Source organism: Saccostrea echinata, unplaced genomic scaffold (assembly GCF_033153115.1).
Source record: "Saccostrea echinata isolate AGI-Se365-2 ecotype Australia unplaced genomic scaffold, CSIRO_AGI_Sech_v1 ptg000016l, whole genome shotgun sequence".
Taxonomy (NCBI): domain Eukaryota; kingdom Metazoa; phylum Mollusca; class Bivalvia; order Ostreida; family Ostreidae; genus Saccostrea; species Saccostrea echinata.
The window spans coordinates 284956-307079 of record NW_026889765.1 but is presented as its reverse complement, the minus strand read 5'-3'; the positions used below and the strand labels follow the sequence as shown (position 1 = coordinate 307079).

The window sequence follows — 22124 nt, the reverse complement described above, 5'->3', positions numbered from 1 at the left end:
TATTATATTGTGAAACACTGTGAGAATACATATATGAGAAATCTAGAAAATACGCACATGAAATATGGATGGCAAAGATTGTTGATTGCTATAACGTTCTTAGTTTCCAATGAAGCAAGACAGGATTCAGAGTAGACTTATGTTAAAATTATAAGTATCTACATAATAATACTATTAGAAGTGCCTACGAGGACACGCATGCACGTGTGCTAAATTCTGATTGGTTAATATTCCGATTGTTTGAACTTTCTAAGGTTTCAACGATATTCTTCGAAATCTAAAATGTAGCTCTACATTAAGAGGTAATATAAGATGATATGGTAATGCTTGCACGTCCACTGAAAATTGATTGGTTTATATTCATATTGTGCATTATTTAAAATACTTTGGAATATTAATTGTTAGCCTGTGATCCAAAGAATCTGCATTATTTAAGAGATGAATTTAATTTTTGAGAATTCATGAGGGCATGAACTACGACGCTTCACGCCGCCATATTTCATGAGGCGCGTTAGCGCTTCATGATAAATATGCAGGCGTGAAGCGTTGTAGTTCATGTACCTCATGAATTCTCAAAAATTAAATTCATATCTTATATTTACATTATTTTTTCTGATGACTTGCCACATATTTTTGTCATTCAACGATCATTTTTGAAAAAAAGTTTGCACTTTTTTTTTTTTTACTTCAATCACATCGTAATGGAAATATTCTTACTCATCCGACGGTATTTCATGAGAACGTGAACTTTTTCCTAATTTGCAAAGCATCTTGAGGAAATATATTTGGAAATGTAAATATTCAATGAAACGTACAGAGAATAGGTCACCGAGAGTGAGTTTGGGAGCGTTCGAGGAACATCAGAATCTGTAACGGACTCCGTTAGAATTAGTTGATGTAGGTTTTGTCATAGTTCATTCATTATAAATGATACTTCATGATGTACAGGACTTTAATGCAAATGATTTATTGATCTGGCGTTGAATTCAAGAATATATCTTTAGGTTACAAGGTTCTAGTATTTAAACTGTGCATTAAATGAATACTAATCCAAAGTATTTAGAATGACTTATTTATGTTTAGTACAAAACTGCTTTTTCACAGTGGTTATAAAGCTGTTTAAATGTCTTATATGATTTTATGCAGTAAAATTGACATTACATGGATATTTTCCCTCAATGGATCTGAATTAAGTTGGTATCCTATGTAATATTTAAATTTTTATAATGGAAAACTAAGACAGAATCCTAGACTTAACTGGATGTACGAAGGTTTTATTAAAAAAGATAACATTTTGATGTATTTGAAAATTTCAAGATCAAGGAAGGTTTGGATCACCCTTGCTCTCTTACAACTGGAAAATTACCAGTTGCATTCTTGAACAGATGCAAAATTGATAAAAACTTACCTCGAAACATTAATGCTGTAATAAGATATTATAATTTCAATATTAAGCACATTTCTGTTGTAGATCTAAACATGCATATAACAGGGAGACAGTATGAAAGTAGTTCAGGTAAAACGAGACCTTATCTCTAAAACCCAAAAAATCCTGTGAGCAAAGGAGACCTTTTTAAACTGCGCTTTTCAACGGGGTGAAAATTTATTTTTATTTGCCTGTTCTTACTGGGTTTAGTTTTAAAAAATTCGCGACTGCTACCTTATCTTATATGAAAAAAACTATTGATTGTGTGTCAAGAATAATGAATACGTTTGTTCTTATTATAACATTAAGCATAATAGAGAAAAAGTTACAAATAATTGTTTAATCATGACAAGACCAAGATTATGCCGCGTAGTATAACACAGCAACGCAGTACAGTTAAGGTGCGCAATGGAAATATCTGCGATTTTTTATGATACAAAATATATTCTTTTTCAGGATGGCGATTCTTTTTAATACTTTACTAATATCGGAAAAATGTAATAATATGGTTATTAACTACATATTGAGGACGATTAAATTTTCTATTTAGACCTGTCACGTGATGTGGCAGTCACGTGATATTTGCATATGTACTTGCAGTATTGAGGCCACCTATAAATTTCAATAGTGCAAGGGCATAACCAATGTAAAATTCGAAGTTTAATCTTTAAATAGTTTCAACACCCATTGTAGTTTGTGAAAAGTGCTGCGATCCTATTTAGATTCCACAATTTCATTGTTTAAATCATATTTGTATGAACGCGGCAGTATCCGTTAATTAGGAAATGCACGGAAAATATATGAACAAAATCATAAAAAGGACATTGTGTCCTAATAAACTGCCTCTTAAAAATCTGCAAATAATATTTTATTTAATTATAAAATACATTTCTTCGTTGTGAAAATATTACTTGATCTGCCTCTCACTGCATACAAACTGCGTCAAGTTTTACAGAATGACGTCATATCGACAAGTGCAGTGCGATCAGTGACTTGTTTACACCTTGCTACATGTATGTGGGATTTAACTTGCGACAGAAAGGCATGTGATAGTAAGTTTTGATGTAGTTTAATTATCTCCTACAGTTTAAAATCGCAAATCACTTCATTTTTTGGTATTTTTAAGGATTGTTAGTTTCGTGTGATGTCATAGTTAATATTTCCCGTAAAAATTAGGCTCTGCCTCCTTTTTGTAGCCTTAACTGTGCTGCGAAGAACATTATTGTTATTTAAGAGATGTCTTTCGATATCTTGGATTTCTTTCTTCTTTGTTGAACAGAATGAAACAACAGAATACAAAAATATATTTGCAGATAGCAAAGAACTGTTCAGCTAGCAGAATGACACTGACAAAAATAATTAGGTGCCAACGCAAGCTACTTGCCAAAAACCTCTGAACAAAGACCTTGAAAAAGGTGAAGATAACGAACAATGATTCATCTCATACACTCTTTAGCAAAAGAAAATCAAGAACAAAGCAAACACACGAATCCCTGGAAACACAAGTGACACTGGTGTCAAAGAGGAGTGAGCAAACCCCTGTAAACCGGGCACATCTGTCATGAGGCCTGTGCGATTAATCAGGTGATCGTATCGATCACACTTTGTTATCAGCATTTTTTTAAAAGATTTATAATCAGTATGAAATATATGGAGATAACGAACAGTATTCAAGCTCAAAAGTCCATTATACAATACAAAATAGGAGCAGAGCAAACACGGACCTCCAAACATCAGAGGTGGGATCAGGTGCCATGGAGGAGTGAGCATCCCCTGCCGACCGGTCACACCCGCCGTGTGCTCTTTGTCATAAAAAGACCAAACAATTGACGAAGCATGCAAGTCAGCCCAAAGTAGGCTGTTTTTACAGAGTCATTATAACGACCATAGAAATTTGCGACAGTATTTGGCTTTACTATGAATATGAACCAGATTCGACAAACAATATGGACCGCTCTCTGGAAAAAGGGGTCTTAATGTCATATTCATCGAATATGAGTTTTCCCCTGGAAATTGGTGACACTGGTCTGATAAATATTAATCAAGTTTTGTCATTTAAGTTCTTATAGTAACCTAGGTATAGCTATACGCGATTGAATGACGTCATTTATAAATGTACCCAAACCCACACAACGCCATTTTAACGTTGCATAAGATCATATTATTTCTTTTAATTCCGGATTGCTTTATGTAGTATTTTTAAAATGTTTTACTTAATATACAAATAAAACGTTATTAATGTTATAAATATCTATACTATTTTTTTTAAAATAATTGTACTTTGATCATTACATATGTTGCACTCATCAAAATAACACATTTTTGGTTTCATTTAAATCTTAATCTTCATTAATCTGTATGTAATGCTATATGTAATGCTATAATTAATGAAATATGCATGTAAAAACAGTATTTAAAGGGTATTAAACATCGGTGATCGGTGCACAGCAGTATAATTATTCTTTTTTTTTTGAAAGTACGCAAGACTGTCAGGATGCAAGTCAATAAAATAATTTATACATCTATACATTTAATTTAATCGCGGCTAGGATAAGGCTGTCCGTAAAATATCAAACTGTTCAAACTGTAATATTTACATTCGCTGTGTTTTTCTACTAAGCCAACTGTGAAGTTGATTTGAAAACCATTTTGTGTATACTCACGCGTAGAAATATACACGGATAAACTCGCGTTAAAGTGACGTCACAATGAGCTACAGATACGTTAATAAAAATATGACGATATAGGGTAGCGAGAAATTCAAACATTGAGTATACTTTTGGTGTATTTAAACATGTAAATATAGGGAATGTTTTTCAGTTAAGTGTGAATTATTGGTGTGTAAATCACACAGACTTGCACGTAGGCATGTTTTCCATGAAGCGCTAGCGCGCTTCATGAAATATGCCTACGTGACAAGTCTGTGTGATTTACAGACCAATAACTCACACAAAACTTAAAAACATTCCTTAAGTAACTTCTCTGAACTACCTATATGACCTCATAATAGCATATGACGTCAAGTTACTACTTGAGCTGATATGACGGGGAAAGTGTCACAACTTTTACGTTCCTTTAACATGAGATGTCAAGATTTCTTAACGTTGTTGTTTGATTCAAGTGTCTGGATTGTTCTTTAAGCTTAAGTGTGCTGTTATGGTGTTGAACATTTGCAATTTAATATCCTTATTCCTTTAACTTGTCCGATGTACATATATTCAAACAGTAACAAAAAATTGAATGTGAAACGCTCCCCCTTACACGTCCGTGGACAGAATTGGAATTTATTAATCGTGTAAATATTTGACTGACACAAGTGATTAATAAGTATAAATTGAAGATATTCTGTGTGAATCTACTAGAGAAGTATGTCCACTAACTGAATTTTTCTGGGGATCGTATGTAATTTATCCTATTTTTTTTTATAAATTGCGATAGAGTGGAAAAATGTCCCCTTGTATGTGGGTAAGTTGAATTTCTAGTGGAATATTTTCTCAAGAAGTAAAATTCAGACTTGCCCCCAGCACTGTATATGTACCAAAGATCACGATGAATTAACTTATGTGACAGTTTTTTCTCAATAATGTTGTTTTGCACTTGTGCATATGCGATTTTTGTGCAACATTCAATAATTTATGTGTCCGTCACGTGATCAACAGTCATGTGACATCACAAAAACGCATTATAGTACCTGATTACACTCTCATCATATGTGACTGCAAATTCATACATAGATTACAAATTGAAATTAAAAATCTACCTCAAAATAAAATGTATATGTTAATGCATATTAAGCCTTCGGACAGCCTTAACATAGTTGCGATTCTGTTTAAAATGGATTAGGGCGTTTGTCCTGAAATGCTGGTCGCACATAAGGCCTCACATGCGAGCATAAGTAACGCAGCCGAGATTCAGTCCACTTGCGGGAAGAACATCTGGCCTTTTAATTTAAGGACAGACAATACGTTACTCAATAATATATGATTTTTTCCAAGATTGTGTCATTGAAGTACTGCTACTTAAACACGTTTTCTCACAAAAAATTGAGGTATCTTACCTGGCATTTGTGCACGATACCAGAGGATGTTGTTTCCTATATAATCCTTCTGGGAAAAACGTTAACTGCCAATATAACACTTTTCAGTGCTTTGATTATTTTAAGACAAGAAGAAACCTGCTAAGAAATCAGAAGGTAATTAAAATTTTGAGTATTTTTCATACATTACGAAGATTTGAAAAACAGATATTTGAGGAACGTATCATCTGACCTTAAGTAAACTGAAACCCCTTGTCCTTCAAAATTGCGACCTTTTCTTCGTTCCCTCAACTGGTCTCCTTCACTGTGACAACATCAGGTTCTTCTGAATTGAAGGAGAAGTGTTGGTCCTGGAATACCCTTCATAGCTTTGAAAAACTGACAAAGGTTAGCTTTCCATAATCCCAATTGCCATTTGCCAGGCTGGGTATTGCTGTGTTTGTAGAAGATCTGTTCACAACATCTTCCAGTTGGCTAATATCATAACAATCACAACGCCTTTATAACTTCTTAATGAGAGCAAATCCTCCATCGATGAGGCATCGTGTGTGACCAGGAGTCTGCATCTTAAACTCTATAATAGTGTGGTGTTGTTTCGTCATGACTCGCCACATAAAGTATCCAAGCACATATTGATTTTTATTCTGAACACAGCAGTTATCAGCTTGGAGTGTACATGTACATATGATGCTTCCCCCAAATTGTGGTTTTCTAAGGCCCACTCCAGCATAGTAATCACCGAATGTGCACCATGCACATTCGCCCCATCTGGTCCGATATTTTCATCCTCATTAATCAAAATATTCACTGTTTTGGTTCTTCATCACTTCAGACACCAAAATTTTGAACTTGTCGAAGAGTCTGAAAGTACAGTTGGCCTATTTGTCGTGAATGATGAGGGAAACATAGATTTTGACTAAAAATCAAAAATATAATGAACGAACTCTCTATAAGTGGTATGTGTCACAACACATTTACACATTCATAGTAAGTTTTTCTCTCTGCTTGTGTCATATGATCCTACATCTTTCTTGCTGCCTCCAACTTTTCTTCTTCTGAAACTGCATTCAAAATAGATTTCCGTAGCTTTTCATATGTGGCACAAACAACGTCTTTCTTATTGCCAATTCTTATCCTGTATAAGGGGGAAAATAACTCACGGTGTAAATATTCGCTATATTCACGGTAATTCAAGAAACAGTGAATAAGTTTTCAATAGTTTATTTTGGTTTGTTTGGAGATAATTCCAAGCTACCGGTAGATATATATTACGTATAGTCTTCAGTATTTATGAGTTGTACTAGCATTTTAATTATTTTAATTACCAAGTTTTCCAAAAATTCAGATCAGCAGATAATGACCAGTATTTACGTTAAACAGCTATTTTGATAGCCAGAGCTACTTGTTCTTACTTCTGATCAATCAAAACACAACGGTCCTGGGTTTTGATTACCCATGTAACTTACTTTACCGCTACGGGTACCAGTCACCAGAACACGTGTATTTGTTTTTGACATTTGGTAATAATAGGCTCTTTGTTTTAAAATTTTATTTATTCGAATAACTTTTGAACTTTCTGTAGACACGAAATTATATAATAATTATTTTGTTAACGTAATGCATTTGTCATCTTTCTTAGGGAGAATCTGTAGAGTAGTATAACACCACTCGTCGTAATTTAGCATGCAGAGAAGTCATTCAACGCTTATAACGGCACTTAATCCGATGAATTAATAACTGTAACAACTTTTCTTTAACTGAGTATAGTTTACGTAGTGAATACATCCCGCTGATGAACTCTATTTCACTTTTTAACACCGAGTTGTCATTCTGGTACACGTAAAATGGACGAAAGCAGATAAATGGAAATAACTTTTATTTCATACAAATTCCGCGAAATCATCAAACCGCGATCGTGACCGAGGAGAGAAAAACGTGAAAATTACAACCCATGAAATTAATCCCCTATACAGTATACGGAAGACACTGGAATGACACTGATCCCAGATGTTGCAGAATTTGGAGTGTTCCACATACCGGTTATCAGGACAGCTTTCCACGTATTTCTCATGAATAACTTTCTTTGTCATGTCAGATGGGATAGGTATATACACATGTAGGTAGAGCATCGTCTCGTTCTCTTGGAGCATCTGGTTGAGGTAATTAATATAGAATTTTTTGTATTATTTTCATTTTTTACCTTAATAATTTAATATCACTGATTATTTCTATTTTTATCATTATTTTGTTCTACACGTATGTGTTTGTGGTTTAAGTGCAGAGTTAGGCTGTAGATTAATTTGTTCAATTGTAAAGAAGGTCAACATGACATGTATTCCTTTTGTTTATAAACTGTAACACATAGATCAGGCACGGTAACCATAAACACATTCAATCATTCGGACATATAAGATATTTCGTATCAAACGAATATAGCCGGTCGAGGCATAAAGAATTAGATATGTCAGTTGAGATTTTAATTAATTTACTCATAAAACAATGGTCGCGTGTTGTCCGAATGATTCCTTATCACATGGGTGCTGGAAAGGTCGACAAGTTGTGAAAATGTCATGGAAACCGGTTCTGGGGTATAAAACGGCAGTGCGCGCCCCGACAACCTCAGTTGCGGTTTCTTGTTAATAAAATATCTAAACTTTTTATACAAATTGTCTTCCTTTAAGGTACGTATGTTTTATTGTATAAATATATATCTAAGTATATTCATCATTTTAGAATCGGTGTAATGCTAATAAATTGTTTACTTGAAACTGCTTTGTAAAATTATTATGAAACAGAATTCTGTAAAAAAGAGAAACGGTTTAAATGTTCATTATTGTTACTTATTCATATTTTTATTTTCAGAATGTTTTGTTAAATTATTACTTTGATTTTTATTTGAGTTGCGGTTTCTTGTTAATAAAATATCTAAACTTTTTATACAACTTGTCTTCCTTTAAGGCCAGTATACAGAGGCTGAACACAAGTTGCTTAGATATGGACCCTCACTAGCCGAGCGAGGACAATATAAATCAAACACAGCAATTAAAACTATAACAAGTCCAAGGTCGTCAGCAAAATTAGAGACAAATCGGAGCACTGCCCTACTTTCACAGTATATAAGTAAATGTCTAGGTTTCTTCCCAGCATTCATGTGTATTATAATGTTTTGAAGAAAAGTGCTTATCAATATCATAAGCGAGCATAAAAGATTTTTTGCAAACTTTTCACCAGAAAACATGAATGTTTGTCGTGACTGCAATCTCTTCTTTCCCAGTTTGCTTCTTTCTTCACTGTTGTCCAGGGCTGGTTAGAAAAAAACGGTATAAAGATTCCTTAAACGCGTCCATGAAACTGTTCCATAATGAACCTATGACATGGCAAAAGCTAGCAATTGATCGTAGTGCCTGGCGCTTAAGCTGAAGATGGGGGGGGGGCAAAATTATACCAAGAAAAGTGTATCAACCTATCAGAACAAAAACGTGCAAAGAGAGAGAAGCGTCGGTTTAAACTCAATCCGGACCTTCTTGTCCAGTTTGTGAAAGGACGTTCGATGCGAGGATTTGACTCGTCAGCCATCTTCGCACTCACAATAAAACACAATAACAAACGAGATAAATTTATTGTCATCTTCGATATAGAAAGACAAACTATCACGGTTGTCCAAAAAATAACCAATGACATACATGTTTTTCTCTTCCTTTAACATCTCCCTCATGCTAAGGATAAAATATCAGTGCTAAACAGATAAACGCACGTATTCTTAGCACCACATTCCTGAACCTTTGCTTCTCTGATTTCATACAGATCAAGATCATCCTTTGGAAGAGGCACATTCGCGATATTATTCAAATATCTTTGGTCTTCATCATTCCCACTTCAGTCTGTGTTTTACAAGTTTGTTTCATCAAGGAACTGCATGGCACGTTGATCAAGATCCACCACCTTTATAACAGGCAGGTCGTCATCCGAAAGAATTTCATTGTCGCTGACTTGTGATGCAGCGGGAATGCTTAGAGTTCTTCCCAAATGTTCCGAGATTCTCTTTAGCTCCTGGAATAAAAAAAAAATCAGAGCGCAATGCATGTGGGAATTTGTTTTAATATTTACATACAAGTAATCATATTGCTTTGACAAATTATATTTTGAATTCATATGTCCCATTCATTATTTTTTTAATTCAATTTTTCATTCAAGTTCCAACTTAATAAACTCAGTTTCTGATAACATGCAACCCATGCATTTTCATTTCAAAATGATATTTATGTATGCATTTAAAATCAAACTAACATTAAGTAAGTATGTAATGAATTTCAACTAGCGAAAATTATTTCAATACTCCCCCCTTTTAAACCCCTTCTCTCACACACAAATTAATAATCACACACACACACCTATCTATCTATATATATGATGATAAAAAAATGTTGACTAGTACATGTATATAAATACTGCTTTTGAAATTTGATTATGCAAATACCTGTACATAGGTTATTGTGATGTGAAAAAAATGTTATCGGAATTTCACATGTCTAAGAATTGGTATATACATATGAACTTGAAAAGACACACAACAAGGTTTCTTAGAAAGTAAAAAAATTGTGGTAGGTATGATTCTGTTAATGAAAATGATTTCAAACATTAATGCCAATCAAAAAAACTAAAGTAGACATGCTTTAAAAATAAAAAAAAAAGTCCCAATAAGATTTGAACACTCGGTACCCAAATATACAGGTATAAAAACACAAGATGTGTTTGTGAAACACTGATGCCCCCGTATGGCAGCTAATGGCGAAGGTTAAAGTTTCTCATATGCAATTACTCCAGATAAAGAAATAAAAAATGTTGGTACCCAAAGAAAGTTCTTGTCTCGAGGAATATACCTGTGAAATAGGAAAGCCCAAGCACAAAACTTTGAAAAATTGTGCTGAAGGTTAAAGTTTTTCAAAAGTAAGTAAAATGTTAGAGTCAAATGGTGCGCAAGGGAAGGTCTTGTCACAAGTGATACACATGTACGTGAAATATGAAAGCCCGTGAACCAAACATTCAAATGTTATGGCCAAGGTCAAGGTATTTTTAAGAGTAAGTCAAGGTCAAAGAGGTTAGTATCCAAAGGAAGGTCTTGTCACAAGGAATACACATGTAAAGTACAGTACCAACCAGACCCAACCTGACACCAAAGCTGTCCCAGAAAGCAGTCCCCGGGACTGCTCTGGGACCTCTGTGGGACCGCTCTAGAAAGCAGACCCAGCAGTCCCTGGGACTGCTTTGTTCACCCATGCGTGAAAATGATTCTGATCCATGAGTGACAAGAAATCCCCGCCCCTTAAGTATTCCGAATTTGCTGGTTTCATTTTGTACAGTAGTTTTGTTTACTTTCAGCAGAGATGATGTTACAGTAAAATCAGTACGAATTTTCCAAAAAATTAACAGGTACTGTTAGTTACTGAAGGAAAGTTGGATTTTGATATACGTCAACCGCTGATTTCGCACCATTGCATGGTGAAATCGATTAAAAAATTAATTAAACGTTGAAAATAATAAACAGTTGTTTTGCCTGTTTGAAAAAAGGAAGGAAAAAAACACGATTTTTTTAATCCATGTATTTAATGTAAATGCGGTTGTTTGAAACTAATCAATTTATTTATTTCACTTCTCTTCGCAAGCCTTCATGTTTTGATTCTGGAAAACGTGTAAATCTCGAACCGGTGACGGTCTACACTTCAACTGACATTTCGTCTAAAATACGTCTGAATGTACGTAAAAGACGTGTTATATTAACAATTTTAACATAAATACACACAATTGTCACAAGAAAACTGACCTTATAGGTGTAGCCTTAACATACCCGCGTAATTAATTCAATAAAGACAATCTTTTTCTATGAAATAAATTTATCTGACACTCACCCGTCATATAAACAAAGTGATCAATTATAACTTGTTTTTTTCCGGATTAATTTTCAACTCATAAATAAATTTTATAAAATATATAGAATTATATTGTTTAAATATATATGGTTGAAAATAAAATTTGTGTAACGTGTTTCCTTCTCATACTTGATTTCTCAGTTTCTAAACTGAGATCGAAACTCAAAATAATTTATGTCTTCCAACGCTCGACAGGCTCACCGCAGCTAGTTTCTGCTTTACTTACTAAAGATTAACTCAAACACATTCACAGACATGAATAATGCCATTTATTTAAATGACGGTATAAAAGAAAATACTTAACACAAAAGAAGGGGGGGATCAAACTCACAAGCTCAAATTGTAAGTTACGTAAAATACGAAAAATGTCTGATCCCATCAAAAGTGACAGGAAAAAAAATTACCTTTAAACCAATAAGATTAAACCTTTTAAGAAAAATGTAGCAAAAATATGGCACATCCAAACAAAAAGGGCCACAAGATGTGATATGCTTGCTATTTCGCATCCGTGCTATCCCAGGTGAGCATGCACACACACATAATGAAAAACAAAATCTCCTGTACATGTGCAACGCCCAGCAACTCTGTATGACAGCAGTTGAACACTGACCTGGCCAGATAAAGCTAGAAAACAATAAACAAAAGAAAATAAACATTCCAAAACACTCTTGTATATACCATTATAAACAATTCCTAATATATTTACTTCCAATAGAAAGGCAGCAGGTAAACACTTGCCCCCCCCCCCCCCCCCGGCTGAAACTTGCGAGTAATAATAAAGGTAGAATATCTGAACATCACATCTATACTACATAACTTTCATTATATTCCATGGACAGCAGTTAAACACTGGTCTGTCATAGATGCACTAATGAAGTTTATTTAAACACCTTGAAAATAAGAACTATAGTCATATGAGCCAGCAAGCAGGGGAGGTAAGGGAAGGATTGACAGCAGTTATTCAGTGACCTGCCATTGACAGCAGTTAAACACGAGCCTGTCTCAAGAAATTGTTGCAATCATGCATCTGCAAGATGTTATCAGCTTAACGTGCATTACTTGTAGAAGACCTAGAGCAGCAGTTAAACACTGACCTCAACTCTATTAAAATTGAAATAACTTTAATCTTATATACCTATGTAAATCATTTGAATTCCAATGTCCCAAATGTTGAATACAGCTTTTTGATAACTGCGCAGCATGAGTGGCCGCACCTCTACGGAAACTGTGACCTTTAGAACACTTTAGGTCAAATCCTGCAAAGGATATGGCTTTTGAAAGCTGAGAACTGACAAACGAGTAAGTACCCGGGCGCCATCTACGAATTGAAAAAAACGGACCTGATGAGTGGGGTGATATTGTGTAATACTCATGCAGGGCTTGGACAGGACAGGATTCACTCCCCAATATTCCCTGAACAGAGATAACTAAAGGATTATTTTTCTTTTGTGTTTTGTGGTGACGAATGACAATTTGAACGCTGTGTGGCAGGTACCCATCACTATGGAATGTGACATCCAGTACTTGCAAAACCCAACCTTTGTCTGCTACTGACTTTACGACAACCTCTCCTAACAATAAGAATGCATTAAGACAAAGGAGATACAATGCCTTTAACAACAGTTGGTTCAATGGCTGAGATACTGTAATTTTAGTTGCCTTATTAGCTTGTGCAGGATCTCCTTAATGATGGATAACCTAGTATCTTGTTAAGGTAACAACCTACTTCATCCTTTAAGTAATTTCTTAAAAAAAAAAGGTTTGCTTTGGGTAAGGGAGGTTCAGGAGTTTATGTAGGTAATTCAATGCAGACGCGTGAGATGCAATGCTACTGACACTATACTGTTTTTCGAATAGATAACCGATAAAATTACAAACATTTTGAAGACTAAATGGAAGAGAGCTAGCACCTTTATTCATAGTTTGAAATAAGTTCCATGACTGCCTGTGTATGCAGCACGTGAAGCTCCTAAGAGCGTCGCACCCAAATTGGAACAAGTAGCTGGGATCAGATCTGCAACAGAGAGGGGATAGAAGTTGGCAGATGGTCCAGGTAAGGAGCCTTCTGCCTGAAATTGAAAACGAGATAACTTATCTGCTATAATATTGAATTTTCCTTGAATATGCTTTGCTCTAAACCAAATATTGTGCGACAACGAAACAAGAACTAAGCGGCGTACTAAACGCATCAAAAGTTTGTCCTTACTAGATTGTTTATATATGATATGCACCACTGCCTTGTTATCGGACATGAATAGAATTTTCTTATCGCTCATTTTCGAGGCCCAAATTCCCAGGACTAAGACAACTGGGAACAATTCTTTTATTGCAATATTCAATATATTGGCAAGGCTTTGATCTCATTCACCAACCAACCAATGACTGCCAAAAACTGCAGCATAACCCAAGGACCCTGACGCATCCGTATATAATCTGATGGTATCTGATGATTCCCAGCCTCATGAAACAAAACTGATCTCCCATTAAAATGTTCTATGATTGACTGATTGTATGTTGTTTTACGTCCCACTCGAGAATTTTTCACTCATATATAGACGTCACCATATACCTGTGAAGGGCTTCAAATTTAGACCTTTACTCGGCACTCGGGGCCATTGAGCAGTAAGGGATCTTTATCGTGCCAACGCCTGCCGTGACACGGGGCCTCGGTTTTTAAGGTCTCATCCGAAGGACCCGCAACTTTCACTTCAAAGTGCCAAGCGCATTGCGAAGAAAAAGTTACTACCCATTTTTTATCGACTTAGGTCAGTCGCGGCCAAGATTCGAACTCACGACCTCCCGATCACGGAGTAAGCGCTCTACCGGCTGAGCTACCGTGAACGGTCAAAATGTTCTACGAAGTGAAGCCACATAGTCAGATCTGCTCTTGCTTCACAAGAAAGGCGAACAAAGTGATGCGAGCTTTTAATACCTATAGCCAATTAATCAAGCGCCGTAAAAAAGCCTTTCCAGGAACTACGACAAAACAAGCACAGTTTAAAAAACCTATAAGTAACTGAAGATCCTTCAAGGTAACCTTTTTTCACTTACAATATTGCAGAAGCATGTTGCGACATTTATTGATTTTTTCCTTGCGGTAAACGACCAACCATCTCCTGAGAGTCAACTTCAATTCCATAAATAGTCCACTAAGTAATTGGCCAAAATCTTTTCTCTTCGTTAATACGGATGTTAAGTCTCTCACACAATGAAAAACAGTTGTCTAAATCATGTTTGCATTTGTCTGAATTTGCCGGGCATATGAAAAAGAAATCATATAGAATGTGTGACATCCCTGAAGCGCCAAGTTTAGATACATGTAACATAACCCACTGTAATGCATCACTCAACTTTTCAATTATTTGACATGAGCAGCTAGCTCCCAGAGATAGACAACGTTCAAGATAAAATTGTCCTTTCCATGCAAAACCAAGAAGATGATAATCGAGTTCATTTACTGGCATGGCATGAAACGCATCTTTAATACCTGATTTTGCCTTTTTCCAAATTTAAGAACCAGAGCAACCGCATCATCAATAGAATCATAATGAACTTCAGCATTTTCTCTTGTAATGTTTGAATTTACGGAGTCATGTTTAGGATATGAAAGATCATGAATAATTCTTAAAATGTGAAAAAGGAGGAAAAAGGCCCTGAAATTCTATCACTGGCTAAACCAGCATTAATATAATCATCAACGGATGCTCGATAGCGGATATGTGATTATGAGGGGGGTGAGTTGATGGGGTTGTAAATCCTAATCTAAAACCATATTTAATGCCATTAACTAAGTACTGTTACTTGGAAGTGTCATAACCCATTAATTCTTTTTGTAAATTTTCCGGGTTTATTGGTGTTGGTAGGGGCCTCCTCCCGCAGGGTAGATACCTGAGAAACTTTGACTCCAGAGCACTGAATTTTGGGATGGGGGCCATTACAATTTTGGCATGAGTGGGAATATCTACATTGTTTGATGTTGCACCCGAGTCCTTTGTTGTGTACGAAACAAGCTGTGTTTGAACGAAAGGGCTGATTTTTATCGACATTAGGATTAGATATATTCAATGACCCAGCACCCATGGATGCTGCTTCAAGACGCAGCTCTGTAACGGGTTGCTCCCAAGGCAAATGTGCCGATTCCCTAATTTTTCTGAATGACTCATCATAGGTTCTCCAGGCTTGATCAACATGAAGCCTGCTTATTTCTTGGACTGTATAAGCGTACTTAATCAGATTGCATGCCTCTTGGGGAATTTTTTGTAAGTAAATGCAACTAAGAATATAAAAAGCATCTGTCCATTGATTTATTGATAATGGGGTTTGCTTGGAGACGCCTGCTGAAACTCAATTTTTCCTGCCTGTATTGTTATTGATTAGGGGTCTTCATTTGTGGATGGCAAAAGCATGCGCATCTCCACGTACTCATTATTCCAAATTTTTTGCTCGATTTTGGGGGATACCCATTGCGCTATAAGAGGCACACAATCACTTATTTCAATGGGAACATGCTCATTGACCTGCTTGCTGTCTCACCTGCAAAAACTGTGTCTAATAATGATGTAAGTGATGAGGCAGTTGCGGATGACTTTTCTGTAGATGGTGCTGGAGCAACCTGTCCATTTGGCTGGCTTGGAGTTAACGTCACAGGGGGCAACACCGTTGTAGCTTGATTCAGATTTTGAGATTGGGACGCTATGTGCTCGCTTAAAATCTGTTGTACCCTTATTGTTTTGCCATTTCAGCATAATCAATCGAGACTTGATTTGACACTTGAGTGACAGCAGGCCGAGGTCCGAGACTGGTAAGTTGATGTGTGGCTCCTTGAGCTCCATCAGATGGTTCTATTGTGCTGTTATTCTCAGGCAAGGTTGGTACAAATGAAGTTGTTTCTACCACTATGTTCCCCGTGGACTGAATCATCCTCCTTTTCCTTGGTGCTTTCCCAGCTTGTTTAGGAGGCATTATTCCTAAAACATACCAAAAACTTGTAAAACATGCCAAAGTGGTAATTGTACTTTATAATATATACCTGGTTATATGATTGAGAAATCATTGAAAAGAATACCCACCATTCACTTTTATATATCATGTCACCTTACGATGTGTGCGAAATGAGAACTTTAATTAAACTTCACTACTGGGTAACGTGTCTACGTCTACTCAATTAAAGTAAACAATGCAGCAACAAAGTAAACTTTCTCAACACCATCATTAGCATTAACAAGCCAATACATAACCTATTATCACAATTGATCTATAGGTAAGGCCATTCATATAAACACAGTTAATATAACTTGCTAAACAAACTCCAGTTAGAAAAATCTAAGTACGACCTAAACTCTGTTACAAACATTGACAAAAAAAGGTATATATAAAGCCTACACTTTGTACTTACATGTATCATGTGGATAGGTGCATAAAAACTTTGTACCCCGACTCCCACACAACAAGTACATATAAGGCCTAACTCTGTACCATTGTTAAACAACGTGGATATGTTAAAAAATAAAGAGCTAAGTCCACGAAGGGGCTAAATCGGCCTATTTTTTCAGGAAAATTAAACTGAGAGGAAGAAGAAATTAACAAAATAAATATTATCCTTGGGTATCAAACTTACATAGTTTTTTATTTGATGACGTCATATTTGTATAGAAAACGTCTAAACACGTGCACTTTGCTACTTTTTATCAAAATAAAGCATTTTTTTTCGTCTTTGTTTCAAATTTTTGCTGTGACAACACCCTTCGAACAAAATAAAATTTATACCATTGAAAAAGAATTAAAATATAAATAAATAAAGCATATTTTGTTCGAGGAGTGTGGCCACATCGAAGTTAAAACTTTTCGTTCAATTCAAATCTCTTAGCACCGACTCACAGTGGAAATAAACGGGGATTATCCTACATTATTAGAAAAAAAGATTCTATATTCCTTTTGTAGATATTAAAAAGTTTCGAAATGCAAATGTTCTATTTATTATAAGTTATTCTGTCTGTGGTGCAAAAAAGTACGAAAAACTCTCGCTAAGCATGACCGCATGCAGATGCAATTAAGTCGACTTTTTGTGTACTACGTGCCTCAGTCCTGACCAAAGACTATTTCTTCACGTATCTGATCTATATTTAACTCATCATCATGCTGAAATGTTTAAAAGAAATAATGTGTACTCTTTTCCCCTGACAGTCTATTTATTCATGCTTTGAATTTGTTTCCAAACTCCTGGCTCCTCGTCACCATGGTCACTATGTAATCAAAGGGAGATTACCCGAGAAACATGTAGGCTACATCTTTATTTTCTCCTGAGTGGCCGAGTCGGAATAGCCTACTGCCTAGAAGAGTGAGCAGATTATATCGGATGCAACTACCAAGACGTATTTATAAAGAGCGTTTTCTTCTGGAACTCGAGTTCAACTCTAGATACCAAACCCTTTGATGCGCACGCATGTATTAAGATAAACACGTCAATGAAAGAAAAAGTGAGCAAGCTCACATACCCCACGCTCCCCCAAAACTCGACAATGCAACACGTAATGAATGGCATAGTGCATTTTAAATACACAGTATAACTCAAAAAGGAGCATTACTTGCAAAAAATCATCACATCAAAACTTCTTGCGTATAAGGACATTCAAATCTTTGTATGTTACAAATTTAACTAGGCTGAAGTTTCCAGATAAATAATGGAATCAAAATTTCTAGGTAATATACAAATCTATACATTATGTATGACATACCTACAAAGTTTCAGGAAATTCAGTGCAGGAGTTTTGCTGACAAACTGTTATTTAAATTCTTTAAAATAATTGATGGAAACAAAATTATGATGTGATCATATGAATTTGTTTATATACTGTACTTGTGAAATTATTTAAGGCAAAGCACCAATTTGGGGAGGGGGGAACCAATAGGGGTATTTTAAGGTCATAAAATATTTCACATAAAATTTCATTACAAAAGCTGATTTCAGTGGATTTCCTTATTACCTAGCTGGAAAGTTTCTTCAATAATAGGGAAAACTCTTAGGGCAAAAATAACGGAATCGGAATTTCCTGGTACTATACACATCTACACACTGTATACTAAATATCTGCAAAGTTTGAAAATTCTGTGCAGCGGTTTAAGAGGAGTTGCACGGACAAACTGTTCATCTCTATATTCAAGATATAATCAAAAGTCTAAGTTGAAAAGTGCCGAAATTCCCAGAAAAAATAAAGGAATCGGAATTTCCTTGTAATATGCACATCTACACATTGTGTCCTATATATCTGCAAGGCTTGACGAAATTCTGTGCAGCGGTTTGTGAGGAGTTACACTGATAAACTGTTCATCTATATATTCAAGATATGGCCAAAATCTAAGTTGAAAAGTGCCGAAATTCCCAGAAAAAATAAAGGAATCAGAATTTCCTGGTAATATGCACATCTACACATTGTGTCCTATATGTCTGCAAAGTTTGACGAAATTCTGTGCAGCGGTTTGTGAGGAGTTGCACTGACAAAAAAAAACAGGACTGACGGACTGAATGTCTGACGGACGGGTCAAAAACATTATCCCCCCCCCCCCGCAACTAGTTGCGTGGGGTATAATTACCTCTAGAAACTCTCCAAAATGTAGCATGTTGATAAACAAGTTATTCAAGAAATGATAATTTCAAATGAAAATGAATATGAAACCCTCTTGATTAAACAGACTTGGTCTTTCCATCTCCTCACCCTTGTCCTTAACCAGGAACATTGTCATATTCCAAGGTTAGGCGGATTTTCTGAGGATATCGTCCCTCAAGTTAACAACAAACAGTTTCTCAGACATTTTCGTGTCAGTCCTGAAATTTTTAATACAATATTGAATAGTATCATACATTCACTTGACGATAATCCATGGCCAGGTGGTTCCGAACCGATCTTACCAGAAAAACAGCCCCTTATATTCCTTTGGTATATAGCAAACCAGGAATCCTTACGAGAGGTGGGGAATACATTTGCAGTTGGGGTTACCACAGTCCACGTGATAGTTGCCCGAGTTCCAACGGCTGTTAATGAAAACCTAATTGACGCAAGTATCTCATATAATTAGTACAGGCACCTTTTCAGCCATTCAATCTTTTTTTATTTTTTACATAAAATTAATAGAAAACACAAATCTTACCATCTTCATTATTATGTAGGTTATAAATTGGCCTGATGCTCAAACGCAAAACGTTCAGTCTGGAGAGTTTCCACTTAATTCTGGCATACAAGGTATCATTGGCTGTCTTGATGGATCTCATATTCGCTTGTCAGCAGCTCCTGGCGGCGACAACGACTATTATAACCCGAAAATTTTTTCATCAGTTCAATTACAGGTAAAATGATGCAAATTGTTATGATATAAACATTTTTTTGAAAAATGACAGAATTCAATTATTTTTTTTTGAAAAATGACAGAATTCAATTAAATTTTGGTATTCTGGCAAGGAGGATATGACATAAATATTTTTCTCTTTAAAAAACGTTCTGCAATGTGCCTTTTATTCTAACAGGTTGTTGCTGACAGTGACATGCTTATACGTGACGCATATACTGGATGGCCTGGGTGTACGCATGATGCCCGCGTACTCCGTAATTCGTCATTATTTGATAAAGCTGAAAATGGACAGAGTGTGACGCAAGGGAAATTCATAGTGGAAGACAGCGCCCATCCTCTGAGAAAATGGATGGTCACTCCTTTCGAGACAATGGTCGGTTGAATGCTCAAAAAGGCGATTTAGTCAAAGACTGTCTTCTGCGAGACAGGTTGTTGAGCGTGTATTTGGTCATCTGAAAGGGAGGTTCCGTAGGTTGCGAGAATTATCAGTTCGAAAGTTGGACCGAATAGTCAGGCTCATTATTTCAGGATGTATACTACATAATTTATACATACTACATCATGATGATGTTGAGTTAACTTGAAATATAATGAAAGAATTACTACAATTGTGAATGTTTTTGCACCTGACGCTGAACACTCTAGAATTGCATTTTTAAAAAGATTATTATCTTGGGTAAGTCAATATGCTATGAATATAGAAGGGCTCGTTGTTTGTGGTGACTTTAATTGTCAATTAGACTGTAATCAAAATGATAAAAGTGTTAAGAATTTAAGAAAATTTTTGAAATATTTTGATCTAAATGACTGCTGGATTTCCAGCGGAAAAACAAGTATAAATGGTTTAACGTGGTGTGATGGAGAGGACATTCCCAAAAGCAGAATAGATTATGTTTTATTAATGATAATATGTTTTTCCCGCTTTGTAATATTACTGTGCGTAGAGCACCTAGTGTTAAAGGGTTACGTATGAGCGATCATTTGGGCTTAGGTTTTGATCTCAGTACTTCTGAAAATTTACGAGGTAGTGGTTACTGGAAGTTAAATAACTCATTATTAACTGAAGAAAAATTTTGTGAAAAATTAAGAAAACATATAAGTGACGAAAAAGAAGAATTAAAACAGTTAAATGATCCAAAAGTAAGATGGGAACGAATGAAAATATCCATTAAAGACTTCTGTATGTCTTTTTCAAAAAATAAAGCTAATAATCAAAAAAGGCGTATCAAATTTATAGAAACTCAATTAAAACTACTAGATTTAAAACATTATACTGAAATAAATATGAGGTACAAACGACAACTTGAAGAAGAAAGAGATAATTAGTATGCTCAGAAGTGTAATGGAGCTTATGTACGATCTAGAGCTTTGTGGATAGAAAAGGGTAAGAAAGGTAACTCTTATTTTTTAGGTCTTGAAAAAAGCAGCAAATAAATAATGCAATAACTAAAATCAAGGATGATAATGAGTCTGTTATCAGTGACAATGATAATATTATGAAATGTTTGTTTACTTTTTATAGTTCATTATATACTAGTAAGAAGATTTCTGATAATGAAATAGAAAACTATTTAAAAAATGTTAACTGCGAAAAGGTTACAAAGGCCGAGAAAGAGTTATGTGACATGTTGCCTACAAAATTAGAATGTGAAGAAGCTGTTCTTAAAATGAAAAATAACAAATCCCCTGGTCAAGATGGCTTAACAGCAGAATTCTATAAGGTTTTTTGGCATGATATAAAGGAAATATTCTTTTCCTCTTTACTTAAAAGTATTGATGATGGTATTTTGCCTTTTCCGCAAAGAAATGCTGTGATATCCCTGATATATAAAAAAAAGGAGAGAAAGAAAATCTTAAGAACTATAGATCAATTAGTCTTACAAACGTTGATTACAAAATTTTTGCTCATGTTCTAGCTAATCGTTTGCAAAAAGTTGTTAGTAGGATAATTAGTAGTGAACAAAGTGCTTATATCAAAGGTAGATACATTGGGGAGAACGCGAAAATAATATTAGACATATTTGAATATTGTAACAATAATGATATTGATGGTATTTTGCTCTTTCTCGATTTTGAAAAAGCTTTCGATTCTGTTGAATATAACTTCATGTACAAAACTCTAGAAAAATTTAATTTTGTTGAAAATTTTATCAAAATGATAAAAAACATTATATTCTAAACCAACTTTTAAAGTTAAAAATAATGGCTGGATGTCAAAATCATGTGAAATGCAAAGAGGGATTAGACAAGGCTGTCCTGTGTCAGCACTTTTATTTATTTTCGTGCTAGAAATACTAGCAGTTCAGCTTAAAAATAATGAAGAAATCATCGGTTTATCGCCAGGTGATAATGGAATAAAAATCGTACAGCATGCCGATGATTGCACTAATTT

The 22124-nt window shown here is 35.2% G+C and overlaps 1 pseudogene; it reads left to right on the top strand.

Annotated features, from left to right (window-relative positions):
- Nucleotides 1–19030: 19030 nt before the first annotated feature.
- Nucleotides 19031–20316, top strand: LOC133188714 (uncharacterized; annotated as a pseudogene).
- Nucleotides 20317–22124: the final 1808 nt, after the last annotated feature.